The sequence below is a fragment of the Onychostoma macrolepis genome, chromosome 07, assembly GCF_012432095.1.
Source record: "Onychostoma macrolepis isolate SWU-2019 chromosome 07, ASM1243209v1, whole genome shotgun sequence".
Classification (NCBI taxonomy): Eukaryota; Metazoa; Chordata; class Actinopteri; order Cypriniformes; family Cyprinidae; genus Onychostoma; species Onychostoma macrolepis.
The window spans coordinates 36,039,751-36,063,394 of NC_081161.1; the positions used below are offsets into that span (position 1 = coordinate 36,039,751).

Consider the following 23,644-nt stretch of genomic DNA (forward strand, 5'->3'; position numbering starts at 1 on the left):
GTGTTTTGTGCCTGAATGAATCAACCGTTTAAATGATTCGGTTCAGTCGCAATGACTCACTTATTAACAGTGACTTGATGCCACCTACTGGTGGTTTTAATTTCACGTTTACAGTATTTAAAAATAATAATAATAATTTCAAATATCAGTATTCAACGTTTTATGTATCAAAACATTATTTATTCATTTGTAACTGCAGGTTAAAGCATTCCATGTCCCTCAGAGCTGCATTAAACAGTGGGTAAATATATCCCACTTCAGATGCAGCTTCTGTTTCTTCTGCATTGCAAAGATGAATTTTGTTGATACTGATTTCATTTGTTTGGTAACAGCCCAAATGTCGTCTTATACTAATTGACTGATTAAATTTAACTAATTAAAACTTTTTAAATTTAAGTTTGAAAATGATGAAAATTATATATATATATATATATATATATATAAGTAAATATTAAAATTAAAATTTAATTTTTAAGTTTACTATAAAATAATTGTATTTGTATTTAATTCTAACTTTTCACACTTTATTATTTTGTTCATTATTTCATTTAAAAAGAAAAATCTAAATAAACTAAATGGGTTTTGTATAACTACAATAAATAATTTATATTTATAACTCAATTTAACTTTTTCTCTCCGGGCAAGTAACTTTTATACTCGGACAAGTAAATGACAAATTTACTTGTCCGAAGGACAACCACATGAGAATGCTTAATGTCAAGCCTGATATATATATATATATAATCTGTATGTGTTACGATGTAAGGAGGTCATATTCAGAAACCAATAAAACCGAAACTAAATCGCGTTGAAACAGGAAATGAAGTAAACAGAAGAGAATGACAAAATAACGGTCCACATAACAAAACTTAAACCTGACAATATGATCATTAGTATATTGTTAGCCTATATATATATATATATATATATATATATATATATATATATATATATATAACAGGTAGTTCTGATCCTCGAATCTGACTGACAAGATAATTTTTCTGTTGATATTTCACCTGCGTGTTCTAGACGGCTGTCAGTCAGTGCAGCTTCATTGTTTCGCCTCAAGGTGGCGGCAAGAGACTGTCTTTGAGTGAGCCTTTAAACCGTTCGTTCAACTACACGTTCAAAAGCGCTGATTCATTCAGAGATTTGTAATGAAACACGCTGTTTAAACCATTTTAACTTTGAGCGCCACTTTTAAAGGCTCAGCTGACCAGCAGAGCGTCGATGCTAAGACAGATTTCGCTTTGCTTGGACATGACAACCTGTTTTCACATATGACTCGGCCTGAAGGACAGACGCAGGTAATCGCACACGATCAGTCGATCTCTCTCTCATTCGCTGTCTGTTTAGGCTTGTTAAGTGCAAATTTACTGAGCCTCTGTGCAAATCAGCATGATACACATTGTTATCATTACTAATATTCAGTACACATGCACGAAGTGTAAAACAAGAAGGGCGTAACCTTACGAAAAAGAAAACACTGAAATATCGCGGTTGTTGCATTCCTCTGCGGTTATGCTCATCAATAGCGCGGTATTGCGGTTATCGCGACATCGCCTGTGGCCTACATAATTTGGTCATGAAGGTACACTTGACAGGCTGTGGAGCTTCATTTTACCACAAAGCTAATGTTTAAACTAGATTTATTGTGTGCCGTCAGTGCGGAAAATCTGCGTGTGTTCCTTAACATTATAGCCCAGTTCACTGTTGTTTAAAAACCTATGCGATTAACGCCGACAGTTTATTCTAATGGCGTAAGTGAGATTGTGTTAACGCACTACTAACGTGTTAACTTCGACAGACTAAGCTATATTCTTATGAACATTGGACAGAAAAAACCCCAGAAACAAGTCAGCAAAATCATTGAGGATGTTGACTTTAATGAACAGCTTATTGAGTCAAACATACTCAGTAAACAACGTTCGAAGTTGGACAGACTGAAAATTTCCGTCTAATTTACGAACAAGATAATCTGTCAAAATGTATACAACCACCATTCATGCATGCGCTTTCACGATGAACACGAGTTTCGGTCCGAAACCACTAGCAATCATCCGACTTGCACACACTTTTATCCTTTCTAAAAATAAAAAAAAGGACAACAACTGGGTATTATTCAATCTATATTGTTCATTACACCCCTTGTGGACAGAAACTGTGGAATCGCTTTAATATACTGTGCAACTAAATTAGGTGATGCCACCATTGTAAAAACAAATTCACTGACTGAACAAACATTTAGGTGAGATAATAAAACGTGTAAAAATGACCCTCCCCCACACACACAAACCCCTCTAGTCACCTAAGAGGGGGATTCCCCTCCATTTTCTCTGAAGCCGCACTTTCTGCATTTGAGCCCAAAGACTACATCTAAGTTTTGATATTCAAAATATTTGATCAATGGGCTTCAAGTTTAACTAGTAAATACTAAAATGTGTTTATAGAGTAGCTAGCTGGCCAGTAAATCAAGATATGAAAAAATGAGTTAGCGAGTTAAAAAGCGAGTTGGCACTATTTCATTGACAGTTTATGAGGTATGTGCTAGCTAGCTCAAGCTGTGATGCTCTTTCTGCTAGCAGTTTTCTGTTATCATACAGAAGTACAGTACTGGTCAAAAGTTTGGACACATTACTATTTTTAATGTTTCTAAACATCGCATATCTTTTGCTCATCAAGCCTTCATTTACTTGATCAAAAATAGTACACTACTATGAAAATCACACAGCTTCAGTGTGACATCAATAAGAAAAAGTATAATTTCATATATATTGTTAATAATAGTTGTTCATAAGAAAATATGTATGAACTAAATACAGGTGCATCTCAATAAATTAGAATACTTCATAAGACCAATAAAAAAAAAAACATTTTTAGTGAATTGTTGGCCTTCTGGAAAGTATGTTCATTTACTGTATATGTACTCAATACTTGGTAGGGGCTCCTTTTGCTTTAATTACTTCCTCAATTCAGCGTGGCATGGAGGTGATCAGTTTGTGGCACTGCTGAGGTGGTATGGAAGCCCAGGTTTCTTTGACAGTGGCCTTCAGCTCATCTGCATTTTTTGGTCTCTTGTTTCTCATTTTCCTCTTGACAATACCCCATAGATTCTCTATGGGGTTCAGGTCTGGTGAGTTTGCTGGCCAGTCAAGCACACCAACACCATGGTCATTTAACCAACTTTTGGTGCTTTGGCAGTGTGGGCAGTGCCAAATCCTGCTGGAAAATGAAATCAGCATCTTTAAAAAGCTGGTCAGCAGAAGGAAGCATGAAGTGCTCCAAAATTTCTTGGTAAACGGGTGCAGTGACTTTGGTTTTCAAAAACACAATGGACCAACACCAGCAGATGACATTGCACCCCAAATCATCACAGACTGTGGAAACTTAACACTGGACTTCAAGCAACTTGGGCTATAAGCTTCTCCACCCTTCCTCCAGACTCTAGGACCTTGGATTCCAAATGAAATACTAAAATTGCTCTCATCTGAAAAGAGGACTTTGGACCACTGGGCAACAGTCCAGTTCTTCTTCTCCTTAGCCCAGGTAAGACGCCTCTGACATTGTCTGTGGTTCAGGAGTGGCTTAACGAGGAATACGACGACTGTAGCCAAATTCCTCGACACGTCTGTGTGTGATGGCTCTTGATGCCTTGACCCCAGCCTCAGTCCATTCCTTGTGAAGTTCACCCAAATTCTTGAATCGATTTTGCTTGAAAATCCTCATAAGGCTGCGGTTCTCTCGGTTGGTTCTGCATCTTTTTCTTCCACACTTTTTCCTTCCACTCAACTTTCTGTTAACATGCTTGGATACAGCACTCTGTGAACAGCCAGCTTCTTTGGCCATGAATGTTTGGCTTACCCTCCTTGTGAAGGGTGTCAATGATTGTCTTCTGGACAACTGTCAGATCAGCAGTCTTCCCCATGATTGTGTAGCCTAGTGAACCAAACTGAGAGACCATTTTGAAGGCTCAGGAAACCTTTGCAGGTGTTTTGAGTTGATTAGCTGATTGGCATGTCACCATATTCTAATTTGTTGAGTTAGTGAATCGGTGGGTTTTTGTTAAATGTGAGCCAAAATCATCACAATTAAAAGAACCAAAGACTTAAACTACTTCAGTCTGTGTGCATTGAATTTATTTAATACACGAGTTTCACAATTTGAGTTGAATTACTGAAATAAATGAACTTTTCCATGACATTCTAATTTATTGAGATGCACCTGTGCATAACGTAGACCATTTATTTAGCAAAATCCTGTCATTTTAATAAATATTACATGAAATTTATCAAAAATTGTTGCTGCTCCAATTAAGCTCAGTGTGCTCTCTTTAAGCTCTTCCACACTGAACCTCTATGTAAATACTTCATAAACAGACTTTAAATATAAACTGATGGTTGTCACTTTAAGTTAATCGATTTTTTTTATGGATTCTGTCAACTCAAATCTGCAGACTGGCTCTGACTAGCATCAACTTCTCCAGACTGTAAATCTGTGGAAAATCGGGGCAAAAATAATGTAGTTCCTTAAGAGACACTAGATAAGTTGACATCCATTTAAAAAGAGGCTTCATAATGAGGCTAGTTTTTGTGTTCATCCCCATGAATTAAATGTTTTATTGGTTTGATTTTTGAATGTGTTACTTAGCTGAACGTGGACTATAGATGTTGCAATGTGCTTAAATGACACTTCGTTATGAATATATAACTGATCAAACTGAGTGCCTTGCTGCTTCATTTTAGTGTTGTTTTTTGGGGGGGGATTGACTTTGTACCTTTTAAAAAATATATATTTTTCAATTATTCTTTAAAACAGTTGTTTAAAAAAGAATTTTTAATAAAACATGATGTGAGCTTAATTGGAACAGGGGTGTGCTTAAAGGGTACAAAAATGTACCCATTAAGTACACCCAGACTTCTTGAATTTAATGATGTATATATTAATTGAAATGCTTTTGTCATTTAAAATCAAATAAAATATTTTTGTGAGATTAATATTTTACTTTAACATACCTTTTTGTACTGAAACCAATATCTTGTGCACTAAAAATGTCTCAATGTAGATTTTGGTGAGCTTTAGGTACGTTTACCCTATACCTTTTCAGCATTCATAGTGCCTTCCAAAACATGCAAGCTGCCATACCGTATGCACTTATGCGCCCCCATACCATCAGAGATGCTGGATTTTGAACTGAACGCTGATAACACGCTGGAAGGTCTCCCTTCGCTTTAGCCTGGAGAACACGGCGTCCGTGATTTCCAACAAGAATATCAATTTAGAATATCAATATCAACCATTTATGCTGCGGCGCCTGGGGAGCAGTTGGGTGTTCTGTGCCTTGCTCAAGGGCATCTCAGTCATGGTATTGAAGGTGGAGAGAGCGCTGTACATTCACTCCCCCCACCTACAATTCCTGCCGCACCTGAGACTCGAACTCGGAACCTTTTGGGTTACGAGTCCGACTCTCTAACCATTAGGCCCTAGTGACTTCCCCTTTTAAATGAGCCTTGGCCCACAGATCACGACGGCGTTTCTGGACCATGTTCACATATGGCTTCCTTTTTGCATGACAGAGCTTTAGTTGGCATCTGCAGATGGCATGGCGAATTGTTTACCGACAGTGGTTTCTGGAAGTATTCCTGGGCCCATTTAGTAATGTCAATGACAGAATCATGCTGATGAGTGATGCAGTGTCTTCTGAGGGCCCGAAGACCATGGGCATGCAACAAAGGTCTTCGGCCTTGTCCCTCATGCACAGAGATTTCTACAGTTTCTCTGAATCTTTTGATGATGTTATGCACTGTAGATGGTGAGATTTGCAAGGCCTTTGCAATTTGACGTTGAAAAACATTGTTTTTAAAGTATTCCACAATCTTTTTACGCGCTCTTTTAGTGTTGGGCGATATGCTCAATTTTCATATCGTCCTATTGTCAGCCTGTGAGGATTCGGGTTGTACATTCACTCCTCCTCGCTGGACGTCTAGCGAGGGGGAGCTACATGTAAGCTCCACCCATTTGTTCTGCAGTGAGCATTTCATCAGAAAGCCTAACTGTCTGAATGTAGTTGTCAATGATCCGTGATCATGATCATGATAAAAACTTAAGGACCAGTGGTTCAACAAGATCTAGAGTTTAGAGTAGACTGAGAGTTTTGATCGTGATGATGAACCATATGGTGTGAAGTAAGGTCTCGTCATCACTGAAAATAATGTTCCCTTAAGTGCTCCCCCTTCAGGGTGGGTGTAGAACTCATACTTACCTGGCAGGGGAGATACCATGATCAAGAAGGTGGTTCACCCAGGGCGAGGCTCAGCCATTGCACTCCGGTTGTGCTGACCCCTGCGAATTCCCCAAATGTGGGAATCTCGACTGCATAATTTCTGGTAGTGGGGGACTGCGTTCGCGCTCTCCCCTGATTTTCTGGTTAAAAATAGAATTGTAACGTATAAGGAATTATTACTAGTTTATAAGGAGTTTATCTTTTGTGTGAACAAGTTATGGATCAGTATGTTTGTGATTAATACAGTGGATTGTTTAAATGAACACAAGATAATGATAACCAAAAACTCAAAGGAGTATGGACTGAAAAATAAATATGCCTTCATTTCCCCTATTAGTGTTAAACAACAAATGTCATTTGTTATCAGCTTGTTGCAGTTATGAAAGTGATGGAGATTGTGAAAGATATGGTGGTCTTTGGAAGATCTTTTAAATGTTCGTCCTTAGTTTCCATAATTACAGACTATCTGCCCTGAAATAACGAAATGCTTATTCAATGTTTGAAAGTATAATTATTAAAAACTTGCTTCATTTGTTCATGATAGCTGTAAATATTGTTTCTTAAGATTCTTACTTTGATCATACATGGTCATATTTTTAAAATGCAGTGTGCCCCCAATTCTTCTCTTTATCTCCACTCATTGTTCTTTAATGTCGGTAGTGAGTGTGATTGTAGGACTGTTGAGTTGTTGTTGTGCTTTGACCCCTCCCCTCCTCATATTAATCGTCCCCTCATCCCACCCCTTACCCTCCCATTTTATCACAGCTTTGTACGCCCATTTCTTGAACCTTTTTCAAATCTAAGGTGTGAACGACCGGTGCTCAAGTAAGGGGGGTTTCATTACCCTTTAAGCCTTGCCTTACCTGAGTTAACGATTGCATTCTGCACAAGAACTATTAGAGTTAAAAAATGAACAAAATAAAAGCTTACCATCATCAAATGTGCTGTGTCAAAGAATGTGGTTCCTGCTGTTGACCATTTGTGGGTATCGCTTCTCGGCCTTTTGGCTAAGATCAAGTGTAGTATCTGTTCTTATCAGTTTAATATCTGATACGTGCCCTACCCGGGCACCATATATTAAATTGATTTTTGGAACAGGGAGATGGAATAGGGGCTTGCTCCGTCCACTCCACGCATCGACCCGGTATTGCAGTACTTCTGGGAACGGTGCACCCCCCTAAAATGGTTAAAAATAAATAAAAAATGCTTTGTTTATGCATGATGGTAGTAAATGTGTAAATAGTTGTTGTTGTTTTTGTATTTTTTTGGTTTAGTGAAAAATTGCTGTTAGTGGTCAGTGTGTATGATTATGTTTGGGATGGAGTGTTGTAGTTTAACCTTTATAAAATGTGATGCGGTCTACTATTTTATTCATTTATTTTTGTATGTTTGTTTTTAATTAGCATGAAAGAAGATGGGGATTATTAAACCTTTTGTCTGAGTGTATGTGTGCGCAAAAGCAATGGGTAAAAGTTTGTCTGGTTAGTTTAATTTGCCCCTGCTGGTAGGGCTGCACAATTAATCGAATTTCTAATCGCGATTACGATTATGGATGCCACGATTACATAATCGTTCAAAACCGCGATTACAAAAATAAACAATTGAGAATGCCCACTTGCATTATTCTGTGTGTTTAAGAGGTGTTTGCAGCAGGGGGTTTAACAAACTCACACACTGGATAAATGACATTTTGTCTAACTGATAGTTGTTGTCACTCTGTTGTGCATGATAGATATGTTAAACAGCAAACGTGTCAAAAGCAGATCAAAATAGCGGTACTCGTTTGAACTGCGCCACACTGACCTTTATCCGCTCGCCTCAAAAGAAAACAGTGCAGCGCGAGCTTAGACCGTATGCGTTTATTACAGTGACCAGTTGCGATCACGCACTAAACGCTGTGAAATCCAGTAAGAAGTACTCGAGTTCAGCGCAGAGTTCTCCGGTACAAATCATGTCTCTTTAATTTAAACTGGTTTAAAGCCAAATAAATAGGAGCTGTTATTCTCATCAACGCTGATGCAGAAAGCAGCAGAAACAGTGCCACAACGATCCAGTTAGAAGACGTTACAATCCACAAATCACCCACATTTACCATAGTTTTACTGTAGTAACACTAACGGTAACAATGGTAAGGTGGCAGAAAAGTAGGATATTCATATTGAGTATTATTATATTATTAATATACTAAATATGTTAAAGGAGTAATGGAATATAATTACATTATTTTGTTAATTTATTCAATTATTCTATCAGTTGATGTGGATTTGTAATTGACTGAATGTCTTTAGGCTACTGTTTTTCAATGCAAACACCATAGAAACCATGTAGTTAGGCTACTTTTTACCATCGTAAGGAGGTGCTGCACTTTTAGTTATGTATAAATGATGAGGCTATTACAGTTTTCACAACGGTACTGTGAAATGTACATCTGCATTGCAACTCAAGCTCCTGCTACTCTGAACTCAAGCTCCTGTTCTAATGTGCATTTCTAAGAGACAAAACTTGTAGTATTACATGTTCAGTGCTACCAAATCAGGTGCTGGTGCCACTGCTCTCGAATGTTAGTCTGGAGGCCTGGTAATATAAATTGTACTGTAAAATGTTACTGTAATTTGAAATTTCGTCTGTTTAATTGTAAATGAAATATATAGCTATAGCAATGGGTAAAAGTTTGTCTGCTTAGTCTAGTTTGCCCCTGCTGGTAGGTGCTGTAATTTCTCCGTTTTGCGAGGGGGAGCTACATGTAAGCTCCACCCATTTGCTCTGCAGTGAGCAGCCTTTCATCAGAAAGCTCAACTGTCTGAATGTAGTTGTCAATGATCAGTGATCATAATCATGATAACTTAAGGACCACTGGTTCAACAAGATCTAGAGTTTAGAGTAGATTGAGAGTTTAGATCGTGATGAAGAACCATGTGGAGTGAAGTAGTATTTCTCATCATCACTGAAAATAATGTTTCCTTAAGTGCTCCCCCTTCAGGGTGGGTGTAGAACTCATACTTACCTGGCAGGGGAGATACCATGATCAAGAAGGTGGTTCACCCAGGGCGAGGCTCAGCCATTGCACTCCGGTTGTGCTGACCCCTGCGAATTCCCCAAATGTGGGAATCTCGACTGCATAATTTCTGGTAGTGGGGGACTGCGTTCGCGCTCTCCCCTGATCTTTTGGTTAAAAATAGAGTTGAATTGTATAGTATTATATTTAGTCTGTGTGGGAGTTTTTGTGCATAAAGTGTTTGTAGAATTCTGAAAGCACAAATGCTAAACACTGTCCCTGCTTAATGCACTTAAATTTAGTAGAATGTTATCATTATAAAATACAGAATACAATAAACAGAAGTAATAGCATGTATGTAATATTTCAATAGGATGAGAGAAAATATTGAACAAAAGTATAATAAAAATGTAATTATATAATATTAGGGAGACGTATATGATCACTCCAATTTGAACTCAAATCAATTTGTGTTAATTTAGGAATATGTCTGTAAATGCAATAATGGGGAAAATGTTGCACTCCACACATACAGTGGGTACGGAAAGTATTCAGACCCCCTTAAATTTTTCACTCTTTGTTGACTGCGTTCGCGCTCTCCCCTGATTTTCTTGTTAAAAATAGAATTGTAACGTATAAGGAATTATTAATAGTTTACAAGGAGTTTATCATTTGTGTGAACAAGTTATGGATCAGTATGTTTGTGATTAATACAGTGGATTGTTTAAATGAACACAAGATAATGATAACCAAAAACTCAAAGGAGTATGGACTGAAAAATAAATATGCCTTTGTTTCCCCTATTAGTGTTAAACAACAAATGTCATTTGTTATCAGCTTGTTGCAATTGTGAAAGTGATGGAGATTGTGAAAGATATGGTGGTCTTTGGAAGACCTTTTAAATGTTCATCCTTAGTTTTTGTAATTACAGACTATCTGCCCTGAAATAACGAAATGCTTATTCAATGTTTGAAAGTATAATTATTAAAAACTTGCTTCATTTGTTCATGATAGCTGTAAATATTGTTTCTTTAATCATATATGGTCATATTTTTGAAATGCAGTGTGCCCTCAATTCTTCTGTCTTTCTCCACTCATTGTTCTTTAATGTCTGTAGTAGGGCTGTGCAATTAATCGAAATTCAATTTCGATTTCGGCCTCCAACAATTAAGAAAATGCAGTAATCGAGATAAAATTATTTTTGCGCCCCGTTCCGCCCCCTTTCCAGCGGTGCACCTTCGTTCTTCCATAAAAGCCCAATTTCACATGCAAATCAGTAAAATCGTGTAATGAGACTTTTGCAAAATGTTAAGTGCTTGATTTAAAAGCATGAAAGAGAACTTGCGTGCTTCCTCGGGAAGATTACTGTGTAACTTATGCGCTCAGAGACGGAACAGAACACAGACATGTAAAGTAATCTTTTACCGTCTAAACAGTCAAATGCACACAAAAATGTGTCAAAATGCCACGCTTAGTTATTATTCATGTAAACCATCGTCGGTTATGTAATAAATGAATGTAAATTGTTAAGAATGAAAATACATGTGTAACAGTAAATTGGATCTGTGCAGCTCTTAAAGTGACAGCAGGTTATATTCCTGCTGCCGACTGTGTGCTTTATATTAATCAAACAACAAAAGACAAATTCAAAATCACTCGCTGCTCTTGACTAAAGGACTTTTGTAGCTTTAATAAGAAACAAAGGAAGTTTAATTCTTACAGTGAAGACTGCAGTTTTATTTTACATTAGGTTATTCAATTTCTCTAGTAGGCTGATAACTGAATAGCTAGACTTGCATTAAAAAAAACTACAACTTAAAGTGCAGTTTGTTTAATTTGTATCTTTTTTTATTCTATTGTATTCTCTTGCTTTTTTTTTTACTGGCATTGTGTTCCTTTGTTTTTTTTTATTACTGGCAGTTTAATTATTTTCAATAATTTTGAGGACCTTTTTTGTTGTTTTTTTTAACCAATATTAGTTACTTTGGTATTCTGCTGTGGTATTGAGAATTGTGACTTTTGCTGGTCTCCTAAATTGTAGATGTCATAGCAACCTTATTTACATAAAACATATATTTGAGATATATACATCACTATCTTTAAATACATCTTTCATATAAAGTTTTGGTCATATGGCCCACTAATAATCATTTTAAATAATCGTGATTACAATATTGACCAAAATAATTGTGATTATGATTTCTGTCATAATTGAGCAGCCCTAGAATGTAGTGAGTGTGATTGTAGGACTGTTGTGGTGCTGTGCTTTGACCCCTCCCCTCCTCATACTGTCTCCTCCCCTCATCCCACCCCTTACACTCCCATTTTATCACAGCTTTGTACGCCCATTTCTTGAACCTTTTTCAAATCTAAGGTGTGAACGACCGGTGCTCAAGTAAGGGGGGTTTCATTACCCTTTAAGCCTTACCTTACCTGAGTTAACGATTGCATTCTGCACAACAACTATTAGAGTTAAAAAATGAACAAAATAAAAGCTTACCATCATCAAATGTGCTGTGTCAAAGAATGTGGTTCCTGCTGTTGATCATTTGTGGGTATCGCTTCTCGGCCTTTTGGCTAAGATCAAGTGTAGTATCTGTTCTTATCAGTTTAATATCTGATACGTGCCCTACCCGGGCACCATATATTAAATTGATTTTTGGAACAGGGAGATGGAATAGGGGCTTGCTCCGTCCACTCCACGCATCGACCCGGTATTGCAGTACTTCCGGGAACGGTGCACCCCTAAAATGGTAAAAAAATAAAATGCTTTATGCATGATGGTAGTAAATGTGTAAATAGTTGTTTTCTTTTTGTTTGTTTTTTTTTGGTTGAGTGAAAAATTGCTGTTAGTGGTCAGTTTGTATGATTATGTTTGGGATGGATTGTTGTAGTTTAACCTTTATAAAATGTGAAGTAGTGATGCTGTCTACAGTTTTTATTTGTTTTTTGTATGTTTGTTTTAATCAGCATGCAAGAAGATGGGGATTATTAAACCTTTTGTCTGAGTGTATGTGTGCGCAAAAGCAATGGGTAAAAGTTTGGCTGGTTAGTCTAGTTTGCCCCCTGTTTTTCCCGTGCCTATCAGTGGGTGGGGCCCAGATAGGGTACCAGCTCGCCATCCTTGGAGTGGGCCGGGGCTTGAAGGACTTGACATCACAGAAATTCACCTCGCTCTGGCTCACCCTCAACCTCATCAAGGATGCTATCTGGGCCACCAGAAAGCTGCTGGTGGGGAAGCGCGCTACGGTACCCCTCCATGCATGCGAGCTAAAGGTAACATCAATGCTGCAGGGGTACCGGATGACAATACTCGGACGAGGGGGCCGAGGTCACACTTCCGGCCGCCACCACTCCTGGCTGATCGTAGATGCACCCTCACCACTCTGGCTACGGGAAAAGCGGGCCGGAGGAGTGGGAATCTCCGCTGAGCCCGTAAAACAGCATCTCATGCGCCTGTTCTGGAGAGTGGGGTAAAGACGGATTGATAAGGACTCACCCCCGGTCTTGCACAACAGATGACTTTTAAAGTCATTTAATTGTTATTTTTTATTGTGTTTTAGAAAATGGATTTGGATTTTATTGCACAAAAATTAGATATTTGTTTTAAAATTTGTATTTTACTTTTGAGATGCTCACAGCTTTTAACACACACAAAAAAAGGACTTTTAAAAACAAGACAAACACAGTGGTTTTAATTGCTTGTTTTTAGCAAAAATTTTATTTTTCTTTTAAACCATGTGTATTTATTCTATTTATTCCTGCTTGTTTTAAAATGTGTGCTTGGAAATGGAAAAAATATATATATATATGTGTGAGTAGTGTTGTCAAAAGACCTGGTACTTCGGTACCAAGTCGGTACTTAAAAAATGAAAACGTCACGGTACCAGGTTTTTTTAAGTACCGGTGGTACCGAGTACCCGGTCAGCCCGGTTCTTGATGCGTACGGCCCTATGATTTCCGCGATGCAGAAAACACGGACGGAATCTCGGAATCCAGTTATAAAAAAGGAAATTTACAGTTTAGCACAAAATGTCACGGAATCTGTCAAAGTTTGGATGAATTGATCAAAAGTAGGTCATTACACTTAAATCAAATCGCGACACGGACTAGTATCTGTAAATATTAAGCCGCAAAAGTCGGTTCAAATATGAATCCTGCGCATCTCTGTGAGTGAATGAAAGGCAGAGATGCGTTTTTTTTTTTTTAATACATACACTGAAGTGCGCGTGACGCTCGCGGTGATTTCAGCATCTGCCGTCTCAGTGAGGACATAAATACATAAACATCTATAGAACTGCTCTAAGAGTCACTTCACGAGCATTTTACCGTTTCATTGAGTAAAACCAGCGTCATATCATATAGCTACACACAGAAATTTAAAGGTATTCACGGCAACCCGTCAAAATAAACGTTTATCTTAAAGACATTGTGCCAGAAATATATTACTATTATTTAGTAGAATATATGTGATACTATTACTACTGTTGAAATTTTTTTTATAAATATTTATTTTTAAAGAAATCACACTATTTCTTCCATATTTTAATTTTAATAGTAAATCCCCTTTATTTACCCAAAAAATAAAATGTGTTTAAATTTAATTAATTAAAAAACAAATCAAATTTGGGTGAAACTTGTTTACTGTTTTTCATACTTTTATTACTTGCGGAAAAACTTGAAACACAATTTTCATACATTTTATTTTTGTTTGACTTTATTATTAAAAATAGTGTGTGTTTTTTTTAATTAGCATGTGGTACCGAAATTGGTACAGAGAACCGTGGATTTTCACTGGTATCGGTACCAAATACTGAAATTTTGGTACCGTGACAACACTATGTGTGAGAATGTTCAAATGAAAATGGTGACGAAAAAACATTTTTGAAAGAAAATCTGTTCGTTTAATATCTGATACGTGCCCTACCCGGGCACCATATATTAAATTGATTTTTGGAACAGGGAGATGGAATAGGGGCTTGCTCCATCCACTCCATGCATCGACCCGGTATTGCAGTACTTCCGGGAATGGTGCGCACCCCCCTCCCCCCCTTAAATGGTTAAAAAAAAAAAAATGCTTTATGCATGATAGTAATAAATGTGTAAATAGTTGTTGTTTTTTTTTGGTTGGTTTTTTTTTTGGTTGAGTGAAAAATTGCTGTTAGTGGTCAGTGTGTATGATTGTGTTTGGGATGGATTGTTGTAGTTTAACCTTTTATAAAGTGTGAATTAGTGATGCGTTCTGCAAGAAGATTGGGATTATTAAACCTTTTGTCTGAGTGTATGTGTGCGCAAACGCAATGGGTAAAAGTTTGGCTGGTTAGTCTAGTTTGCCCCTGCTGGTAGGTGCTGTAATTACGTTTTGCGAGGGGAAGCTACATGTAAGCTCCACCCATTTGCTCTGCAGTGAGCAGCCTTTCATCAGAAAGCTCAACTGTCTGAATGTAGTTGTCAGTGATCAGTGATCATGATCATGATAAAAACTTAAGGACCACTGGTTCAACAAGATCTAGAGTTTAGAGTAGATTGAGAGTTTAGATCGTGATGAAGAACCATATGGAGTGAAGTAACGTCTCATCATCACTGAAAATAATGTTCCCTTAAGTGCTCCCCCTTCAGGGTGGGTGTAGAACTCATACTTACCTGGCAGGGGAGATACCATGATCAAGAAGGTGGTTCACCCAGGGCGAGGCTCAGCCATTGCACTCCGGTTGTGCTGACCCCTGCGAATTCCCCAAATGTGGGAATCTCGACTGCATAATTTCTGGTAGTGGGGGACTGCGTTCGCGCTCTCCCCTGATCTTTTGGTTAAAAATAGAGTTGAATTGTATAGTATTACATTTAGTCTGTGTGGGAGTTTTTGTGCATAAAGTGTTTGTAGAATTCTGAAAGCACAAATGCTAAACACTGTCCCTGCTTAATGCACTTCAATTTAGTAGAATGTTATTATTATAAAATACAGAATACAATAAACAGAAGTAATAGCATGTATGTAATATTTCAATAGGATGAGAGAAAATATTGAACAAAAGTATAATAAAAATGTAATTATATAATATTAGGGAGACGTATATGATCACTCCAATTTGAACTCAAATCAATTTGTGTTAATTTAGGAATATGTCTGTAAATGCAGTAATGGGGATAATGTTGCACTCCACACATACAGTGGGTACGGAAAGTATTCAGACCCCCTTAAATTTTTCACTCTTTGTTAGATTGCAGCCATTTGCTAAAATCATTTAAGTTCATTTTTTTTCCTCATTAATGTACACACAGCACCCCATATTGACAGAAAAACACAGAATTGTTGACATTTTTGCAGATTTATTAAAAAAGAAAAACTGAAATATCACATGGTCCTAAGTATTCAGACCCTTTGCTGTGACTCATATATTTAACTCAGGTGCTGTCCATTTCTTCTGATCATCCTTGAGATGGTTCTACACCTTCTGAGCTATCGGGGGAGAAGAGCCTTGGTGAGAGAGGTAAAGAAGAACCCAAAGATCACTGTGGCTGAGCTCCAGAGATGCAGTCGGGAGATGGGAGAAAGTTGTAGAAAGTCAACAATCACTGCAGCCCTCCACCAGTCGGGGCTTTATGGCAGAGTGGCCCGACGGAAGCCTCTCCTCAGTGCAAGACACATGAAAGCCCGCATGGAGTTTGCTAAAAAACACCTGAATAAGATTCTCTGGTCTGATGAGACCAAGATAGAACTTTTTGGCCTTAATTCTAAGCAGTATGTGTGGAGAAAACCAGGCACTGCTCATCACCTGTCCAATACAGTCCCAACAGTGAAGCATGGTGGTGGCAGCATCATGCTGTGGGGGTGTTTTTCAGCTGCAGGGACAGGACGACTGGTTGCAATCGAGGGAAAGATGAATGCGGCCAAGTACAGGGATATCCTGGACGAAAACCTTCTCCAGAGTGCTCAGGACCTCAGACTGGGCCGAAGGTTTACCTTCCAACAAGACAATGACCCTAAGCACACAGCTAAAATAACGAAGGAGTGGCTTCACAACTACTCTGTGACTGTTCTTGAATGGCCCAGCCAGAGCCCTGACTTAAACCCAATTGAGCATCTCTGGAGAGACCTAAAAATGGCTGTCCACCAACGTTTACCATCCAACCTGACAGAACTGGAGAGGATCTGCAAGGAGGAATGGCAGAGGATCCCCAAATCCAGGTGTGAAAAACTTGTTGCATCTTTCCCAAAAAGATTCATGGCTGTATTAGATCAAAAGGGTGCTTCTACTAAATACTGAGCCAAAGGGTCTGAATACTTAGGACCATGTGATATTTCAGTTTTTCTTTTTTAATAAATCTGCAAAAATGTCAACAATTCTGTTTTTCTGTCAATATGGGGTGCTGTGTGTACATTAATGAGGAAAAAAAATGAACAAATGATTTTAGCAAATGGCTGCAATATAACAAAGAGTGAAAAATTTAAGGGGGTCTGAATACTTTCCGTACCCACTGTACATGGTATGTGGTACATTCTGGTAGTGGGCAACTGCGTTCGCACTTTCCCCTGATTTTCTGGTTAAAAATAGAATTGTAATGTAGACAGTTTATAAGAAGTTATTACTAGTTTATAAGGAGTTTATCATGTGGGAACAAGTATTTGTACATCAGTATGTTTGATTGTGATAATACAATGGATTGTTCAAATGAACGTAAGATAAAAATGAAAACCAGAAATTCAAAGGAGAATGTACAGAAAAATAAATATGCCTTATAACACAAAACACACACAAAACTCAAATACATATAGAGGGAGGGGTTCTAGCAGACCAATCTCAGTGCTTGTGGTCCGCGTAGAATTGAAGTGCGGTTACATTTTTGGAGAGGTGCATGTCAGGCTATGGCGTAGGCTGCACATGCTACACTCAGCCTACGGCTTAGGTTCGACGCAGAAGTATAAATTGGGCTTTAGGCTTTATTTTCGCGGCAAATGATTATAGCATTTCACTACTAAATTTGTAGTGAGATGTGTTTTAGCATGTTTTCACTAAAGCTGTAGATTCTTCAAAATAAAAGCTCTACTGCCTTGTCCGTCAAAATAAGTTTAAAAGTGCAGTATGAATTGCTGACAGCTAGAGGTTTAAATACAGTCCAAATTCAAAATAAGTGTAGATATTAGGAAAGAAGTATTGTGATTTCCCTACTGTAGTGTAAAGCAAAAATAATATACACTCTTAAACATAAAGGTGCTTCACGATGCCATAGAAGAACCTTTTTGTCTAAATGGCTCCGTAAAGAACCTTTAACATCTGAAGAACCTCTGTTTCACAAAAGGTGCTGTGTGGCGAAAGAAGGTTCTTCAGATTATGAAAAGGTAAGAAAGAGATGGTTCTTTGAAGAACCTTTGACTGAATGGTTCATGGAACCTATAATGGTTCTTCTATGGCATTGCTGTGAAGAACCTTTTGAAGCACCTTTATTTTTAAGAGTGTACCTATGAAATATTAATTAATTTTACAGTGCAATTGTTTTACAATATTGCTATTACTGGTGGTTGTTGTTGTTGTTGTTGTTGTTGTTGTTATTATGATTATTATTACTATATTCTAATTTGTTTGGCTTCCTAAAACACCAGTGTGAATGTAATTTAGCCTGAGACAGTATATCACAAATAAAAAGAGGGTTGAGTCCCCTTTAAAGTTCAGGTACAAATAGGGTTCAGGAATTTTCAAGACTGGAAACTTTCAATGGGAATTAATGGGAATAAACTGGAAATTTGCGAAATTTCAGGAACTGGGATCTTAAATGTAGTTGATTAAAAAAAATCTTGCAGCATAATCTTGGTTAAAACAACCAGATTTAATGTAATTTCAGTTCAATTTCTACCCTACACATTGCTCAAACACATGCTCACAGCACACTGCATACTCCAGGGCTATTGAGGCCACACCACCTACATGCACTGTGCTTTCCTCCATAACATGCACAGATCATTTCTTGAATCCTGCTCATACAAAATATCAAAATGTCCATCTTGGTAAGTATTCATGTAAATTACATGAATATTACAAAAAATTGTTTGAAACTTCCTTGTGCTGTGTGTAATATACTGTGCAACTAAATTAGGCGATACCACCATTGTAAAAACAAATTCACTGACTGAATTTAGGTGAGATGATAAAACAAAAGTGTAAAAATGACCCTCCCCCACACACAAACACCTCTAGTCACCTAAAGGTGCGTTCACACCAGACGCGAATGAAGCGTTAAGCGCGAGTGATTTACATGTTAAGTCAATGCAAAGACGCAAATAGACATCCTGGGGCACAATTCGCGCGGCGCGAATTGAGCGTTTCGGGCGAGTTGAAAAATCTGAACTTTGGCGAAAATTCGCGCCGCGTTAACCAATCAGGAGCTTACTCTAGTAGTGACGTGATTACGACGTACTTAGCGAGAGAGGCAGAAATCTGAAACAACAATGGAGGACAAAACCATCGTCGCTGTATGTGGATACCCGGAGCTGTACGATACATCTTCGTACTTTTATAGAAACAGGAATAAAAAGGATCTTGCTTGGTCTGTTACTTTGTGCACAACATAGTAAATCATAATTTATAGCCTATTTGTTACATAAAAATATTATTTCTATGTTAAGACTAGAATAGGCTACTTACGGCGAACATTTGTACATTCATTCTAATGTAACAGTAAACAGTAAAAAATAGTTATTTGTGATTGGACCAGTGTTGTGTAATGAGACTGGAGCCGCCTGGCAGAAGCCCCTCCTTGACGCTAATTTGCGTCTGTTGTGAAGTGAATTTCACGCGCGAATGAAGCGAGTAAACTCAAAATGTTCAAGCGTCCAACTACACGCAAATAGCGTGATTTATTCGCGCAAGTCACGTCTGGTGTGAACGCACAGTAAGAGGGGGATTCCCCTCCATTTTCTCTGTAGCCACACTTGCTGCATTTGAGCCCAAAGACTACATCTAAGTTTTTTATACAGGAGCTAGCTGGCCAGTAAATACAGATATGAAAAAATGAGTTAGCGAGTTAAAAAGCGAGTTGGCACTATTTCATTGACAGTTTATGGCTTAGTTCACACTGCAGGTCTTAATGCTCAGATCGGATTTTTTGCTGAATTTTTTTTTGCGCTGTTGTTCACATTGTCATTTAAATGCGACTGCCATCAGTCTCATGTGTGAACCGTATACGGCCCTGAAGTGACCCACATGTGCAGAAGACGACGTGACGTCAGACGCAGCGCACTGTGTTTGCGGAAATAAAAATGGATGCTGCTCATGTTAGCGCGTGTTTAGCCATTTTTAAGTTAATGTGCAATCGGAGCCTAAATAACGAAGTGATAAGAAGAAGAATATTAAGAAGGAGAGCACGATTTCCTCCAGTGCAGAATTGTGACGTCTGTCGCATTTCAATGACGTAAAAATCGCATGAAATGCGACATGGCCGTTCAGACTGAAGTTGCATTGCAAAACATGGGATATGTATCCGATTTAGGACCACATATGAAAGTGACCTGGGCCTGATTTGAAAAAATCAGATTTGTGCTGTTCAGACTGTCATAAGAAAATCAGATATGGGTCACATTTGGGCAAAAAGTCGGATTTGGGCCACTTTAGCCTGCAGTGTGAACCTAGTCTATGAGGTGTGTGCTAGCTAGCTCAAGCTGTGATGCTCTTTCTGCTAGCCAGTTTTCTGTTATCATACAGAAGTACAGTACTGGTCAAAAGTTTGGACACATTACTATTTTTAATGTTTCTAAACATCGCATATCTTTTGCTCATCAAGCCTTCATTTATTTGATCAAAAATGGTACACTACTATGAAAATCACACAGCTTCAGTGTGACATCAATAAGAAAAAGTATAATTTCATAGATATTGTTAATAATATTTGTTCATAAGAAAATATGTATGAACTAAATACATGACCTAGACTATTTATTTATCAAAATCCTGTAATTTTAATAAATATTACATGAAATTTATCAAAAATTGTTGCTGTTCCAATTAAGCTCAGTGTGCTCCCTTTAAGCTCTTTCACACTGAACCTCTATGTAAATACTTCATAAACAGACTTAAAGTGACAACCATCAGTTTATATTTAAAGTTAATCGATTTTTTTATGGATTATGTCAACTCAAATCTGCAGACTGGCTCTGACCTTTGGCAACTAGCATCAACTTCTCCAGACTGTAAATCTGTGGCAAAAATAATGTAGTGCCTTAAGAGACACTAGATAAGTTGACATCCATTTAAAAAGAGGCTTCATAATGAGGCTAGTTTTTGTTCATCCCCATGAATTAAATGTTTTATTGGTTTGATTCTTGAATGTGTTACTTAGCTGAACGTGGACTATAGATGTTGCAATGTGCTTAAATGACACGTCATTATGAATATATATCTGATCAAATTGATCAACTGAGTGCCTTGTTGCTTCATTTTAGTGTTCTAGTGTTTTTTTGTGATTTTGACTTTGTACCTTCAAAAAAAATATTTTTCAATTCTTTAAAACAGTTGTTTAAAATAAAGAAGAATTTTTAATAAAACATGATGTGAGCTTAATGGGAACAGGGGTGTACTTAAAGGGTACAAAAATGTACCCATTAAATACAGCCAGACTTCTTGGATTTAATGATGTATATATTAATTGAAATGTTTTTGTCATTTAAAATAAAATTAAATATTTTTGTGTGAGATTAATATTTTACTTTTAACATACCTTTTTGTTCTGAAACCAATATCTTGTGCACTAAAAATGTCTCAATGTAGATTTTGGTGAGCTTTAGGTACGTTTACCCTATACCTTTCAGCATTCATAGTGCCTTCCAAAACATGCAAGCTGCCATACCGTATGCACTTATGCGCCCCCATACCATCAGAGATGCTGGCTTTTGAACTGAACGCTGATAACACTCTGGAAGGTCTCCCTCCTCTTTAGCCTGGAGAACACGGCGTCCGTGATTTCCAACAAGAATGTCAAATTTGGACTCCTCTGACCATAGAACACTTTTCCACTTTGAAACCGTCCATTTGAAATGAGCCTTGGCCCACAGGACACAACAGCGCTTCTGGACCATGTTCACATATGGCTTCCTTTTTGCATGATAGAGCTTTAGTTGGCATCTGCAGATGGCACGGCAAATTGTTTACTGACATTAGCCTGGTTCTGTCAACACTGCACTGGCTCCCTACTAAACATTGTATAGATTTTAAAATCTTGTTAATTACTTATAAAGCCCTGAATGGTTTCTTATCGCATTATAGTCCTCCACGTCCACTATGTTCTCAAAACTCTGGCCATTTGATTAATACCTAGAATATCAAAATCAACTGCGGGCGGCAGAACCTTTTCCTATTTAGTGCCAAAACTCTGGAACAATCTACCTAACACTGTTCAGGAGGCAGAGACACTCTAAATTAAAGACCCATCTCTTTAACCTGGCTTACACATAATACAGTAATACGCTTCTAATATTCAAATCCGTTAAAGGATTGTTAGGCTGCATTAATTAGGTCAACCAGAATCGGGAACACTTCCCATAACACCCAATGTACTTGTTACATCGTAAGAAGAATGGCATCTACGCTAATATTAGTCTGTTTCTTTCTTATAGGGGATGGGGGCGTGACGTCACTGCTCTAGCGCCGCGGTGGCTGATGGGAAAAATCGCCATTTTGTGAGGCCACTTGTTGCGACGCGCCGAGGAAGTTGTAATATGAACCTGTTTTAAATAGGCTACAGAAATTGAATAAAGTGTAAATCAACATATTAAAGTTATTCAACAAAACATTATTTAGTCAAGAGCAGTGAGGGATTTCTTCTGTCTTTTGTTGTTTGATTAACATTAATGACAGACGGCACAGCTTTATTAGGCTGCTGTCACAAGACCGGTTTCACGGATCCAATACTTATACATATGCGTTTTCTTTCGCAACTTAAGACAAAACCGACAATGCTTATGAGGATACTCGCCAGGATGACCATTTTGACATTATTTTGTGTGTATTTGGCCACTTAAGCGCAACAAGCTGTGTTTGTTTGTTCGCAGCGCGCGCTTTGGATGTGACTGCAGCGCACAGAAAAGTGCCTCTGGAGCGCACGAGTACCGAAAGACTTAAAAAGACGTGCAAATAATACATTTCTGTGACGATGCAACAATGACCGATTAGGCAATTGACAATTCTGTCAACTGTACCGAAACGCGAGCTAAAGTCTTGTATCGCAGCGTGCAGCAGATGTGAAGAGAAGGTCAAAGAGAGAAGACGCTGTACAGCTGAATCACTCACGCTGTTTTCAAATGACTGGTTGTGTGAATTTATTTACTCATCTAAACTACACGCTATATTGAATAAATGTTTTGCAGGAATTTCCCTCATTTTAAAGTCGAAAGCTGCGGGAATATATGCGCAATCCCACACCGAAATTCAGGACCTGATTAAGCATAATTCTACTGTACATAGAATTGTGAAACATGACTTTTCCAAGACTTTCTGGCTTTATTTATTTTTCCAAAAGTTTACAGGCCTGGAAATTGCTGTTTTAAAATTCCATGACTTTTCCAGGTTTTTCATGATCGTATATGAACCCTGAATGTGACGATCGGGTGCGGTTATCTAAATCAAAATCAGGCAAAAATATAGGAGCGGGTGGTTGGCCATCTTTTCCAGGTACCGTTTTCTTGCGTCCGTTAGAAGTTTGTCTCTGTATAGTACATTTTGTTCTTTTAATCGACTTTTCAACATTGTTTTTCATGTGTTTGTTTTAAGTCTCGCCCGATGTGGCCTCACAATATGGCGGCGCCCTCTTGTTTACGTCCCAGAATGCACTGCGCAGTGACGTCGGTTGCCAAGCTCTATTCTGAGATCACTGTTGCCATCTGATCCAGTCTGTATCTAGATCAGATGGTCACTGCAGTCACCCGGATCCAGTCCGTATCCAGATCAGATGATGGATCAGCGCCTAGAGATGACCTCTACAGCCCTGAACATCAGTGGAGATCAGGACACCTAGATGATCCCCAGTGAGGACCTCGTCACCTAGACAGCCATCGGGACAAGACCACAGAAAACAAATGAGTCCTTTACGAAATCTGACTTCGCTGCAGTTGGAATTGAACTGCTGTTTCGTCTGGCCCCCCCGACTGAGCCTGGTCCTCCCAAGGTTTTTTCTCCATTCTGTCACCGATGGAGTTTTGGTTCCTTGCCGCTGTCGCCTCTGGCTTGCTTAGTTGGGGACACTTATTTTCCAGCGATTATCGTCTACATGATTTCACAGATACTATTTAAACTGAGCTGGACGATGACATCACTGAATTCAATAATGAAATGCCTTTTTAACTGAAAATTGAGTGTTTAATCTGGTCATTTTTACATTATTGACAC

General features: G+C 38.2%; 5 non-coding genes and 1 pseudogene across 5 annotated transcripts; all 6 read left to right on the top strand.

The window, feature by feature from the left end:
• The first annotated feature begins 6,251 nt into the window (after nt 1-6,251).
• On the top strand, nt 6,252-6,415 carry LOC131545068 (U1 spliceosomal RNA). Its single transcript, XR_009272310.1, has one exon. It is a non-coding gene; the product is annotated as a U1 spliceosomal RNA (small nuclear RNA).
• Nucleotides 6,416-7,267: 852 nt separating this feature from the next.
• Nucleotides 7,268-7,458, top strand: LOC131545080 (U2 spliceosomal RNA). Its single transcript, XR_009272322.1, has one exon. It is a non-coding gene; the product is annotated as a U2 spliceosomal RNA (small nuclear RNA).
• Nucleotides 7,459-9,276: 1,818 nt separating this feature from the next.
• LOC131545069 (U1 spliceosomal RNA) lies at nt 9,277-9,440 on the top strand. The gene has a single exon (XR_009272311.1). It is a non-coding gene; the product is annotated as a U1 spliceosomal RNA (small nuclear RNA).
• Nucleotides 9,441-11,832: 2,392 nt separating this feature from the next.
• Nucleotides 11,833-12,023, top strand: LOC131545076 (U2 spliceosomal RNA). Its single transcript, XR_009272318.1, has one exon. It is a non-coding gene; the product is annotated as a U2 spliceosomal RNA (small nuclear RNA).
• Nucleotides 12,024-14,151: 2,128 nt separating this feature from the next.
• Nucleotides 14,152-14,317, top strand: LOC131545085 (U2 spliceosomal RNA; annotated as a pseudogene).
• Nucleotides 14,318-14,910: 593 nt separating this feature from the next.
• LOC131545070 (U1 spliceosomal RNA) lies at nt 14,911-15,074 on the top strand. Its single transcript, XR_009272312.1, has one exon. It is a non-coding gene; the product is annotated as a U1 spliceosomal RNA (small nuclear RNA).
• Nucleotides 15,075-23,644: the final 8,570 nt, after the last annotated feature.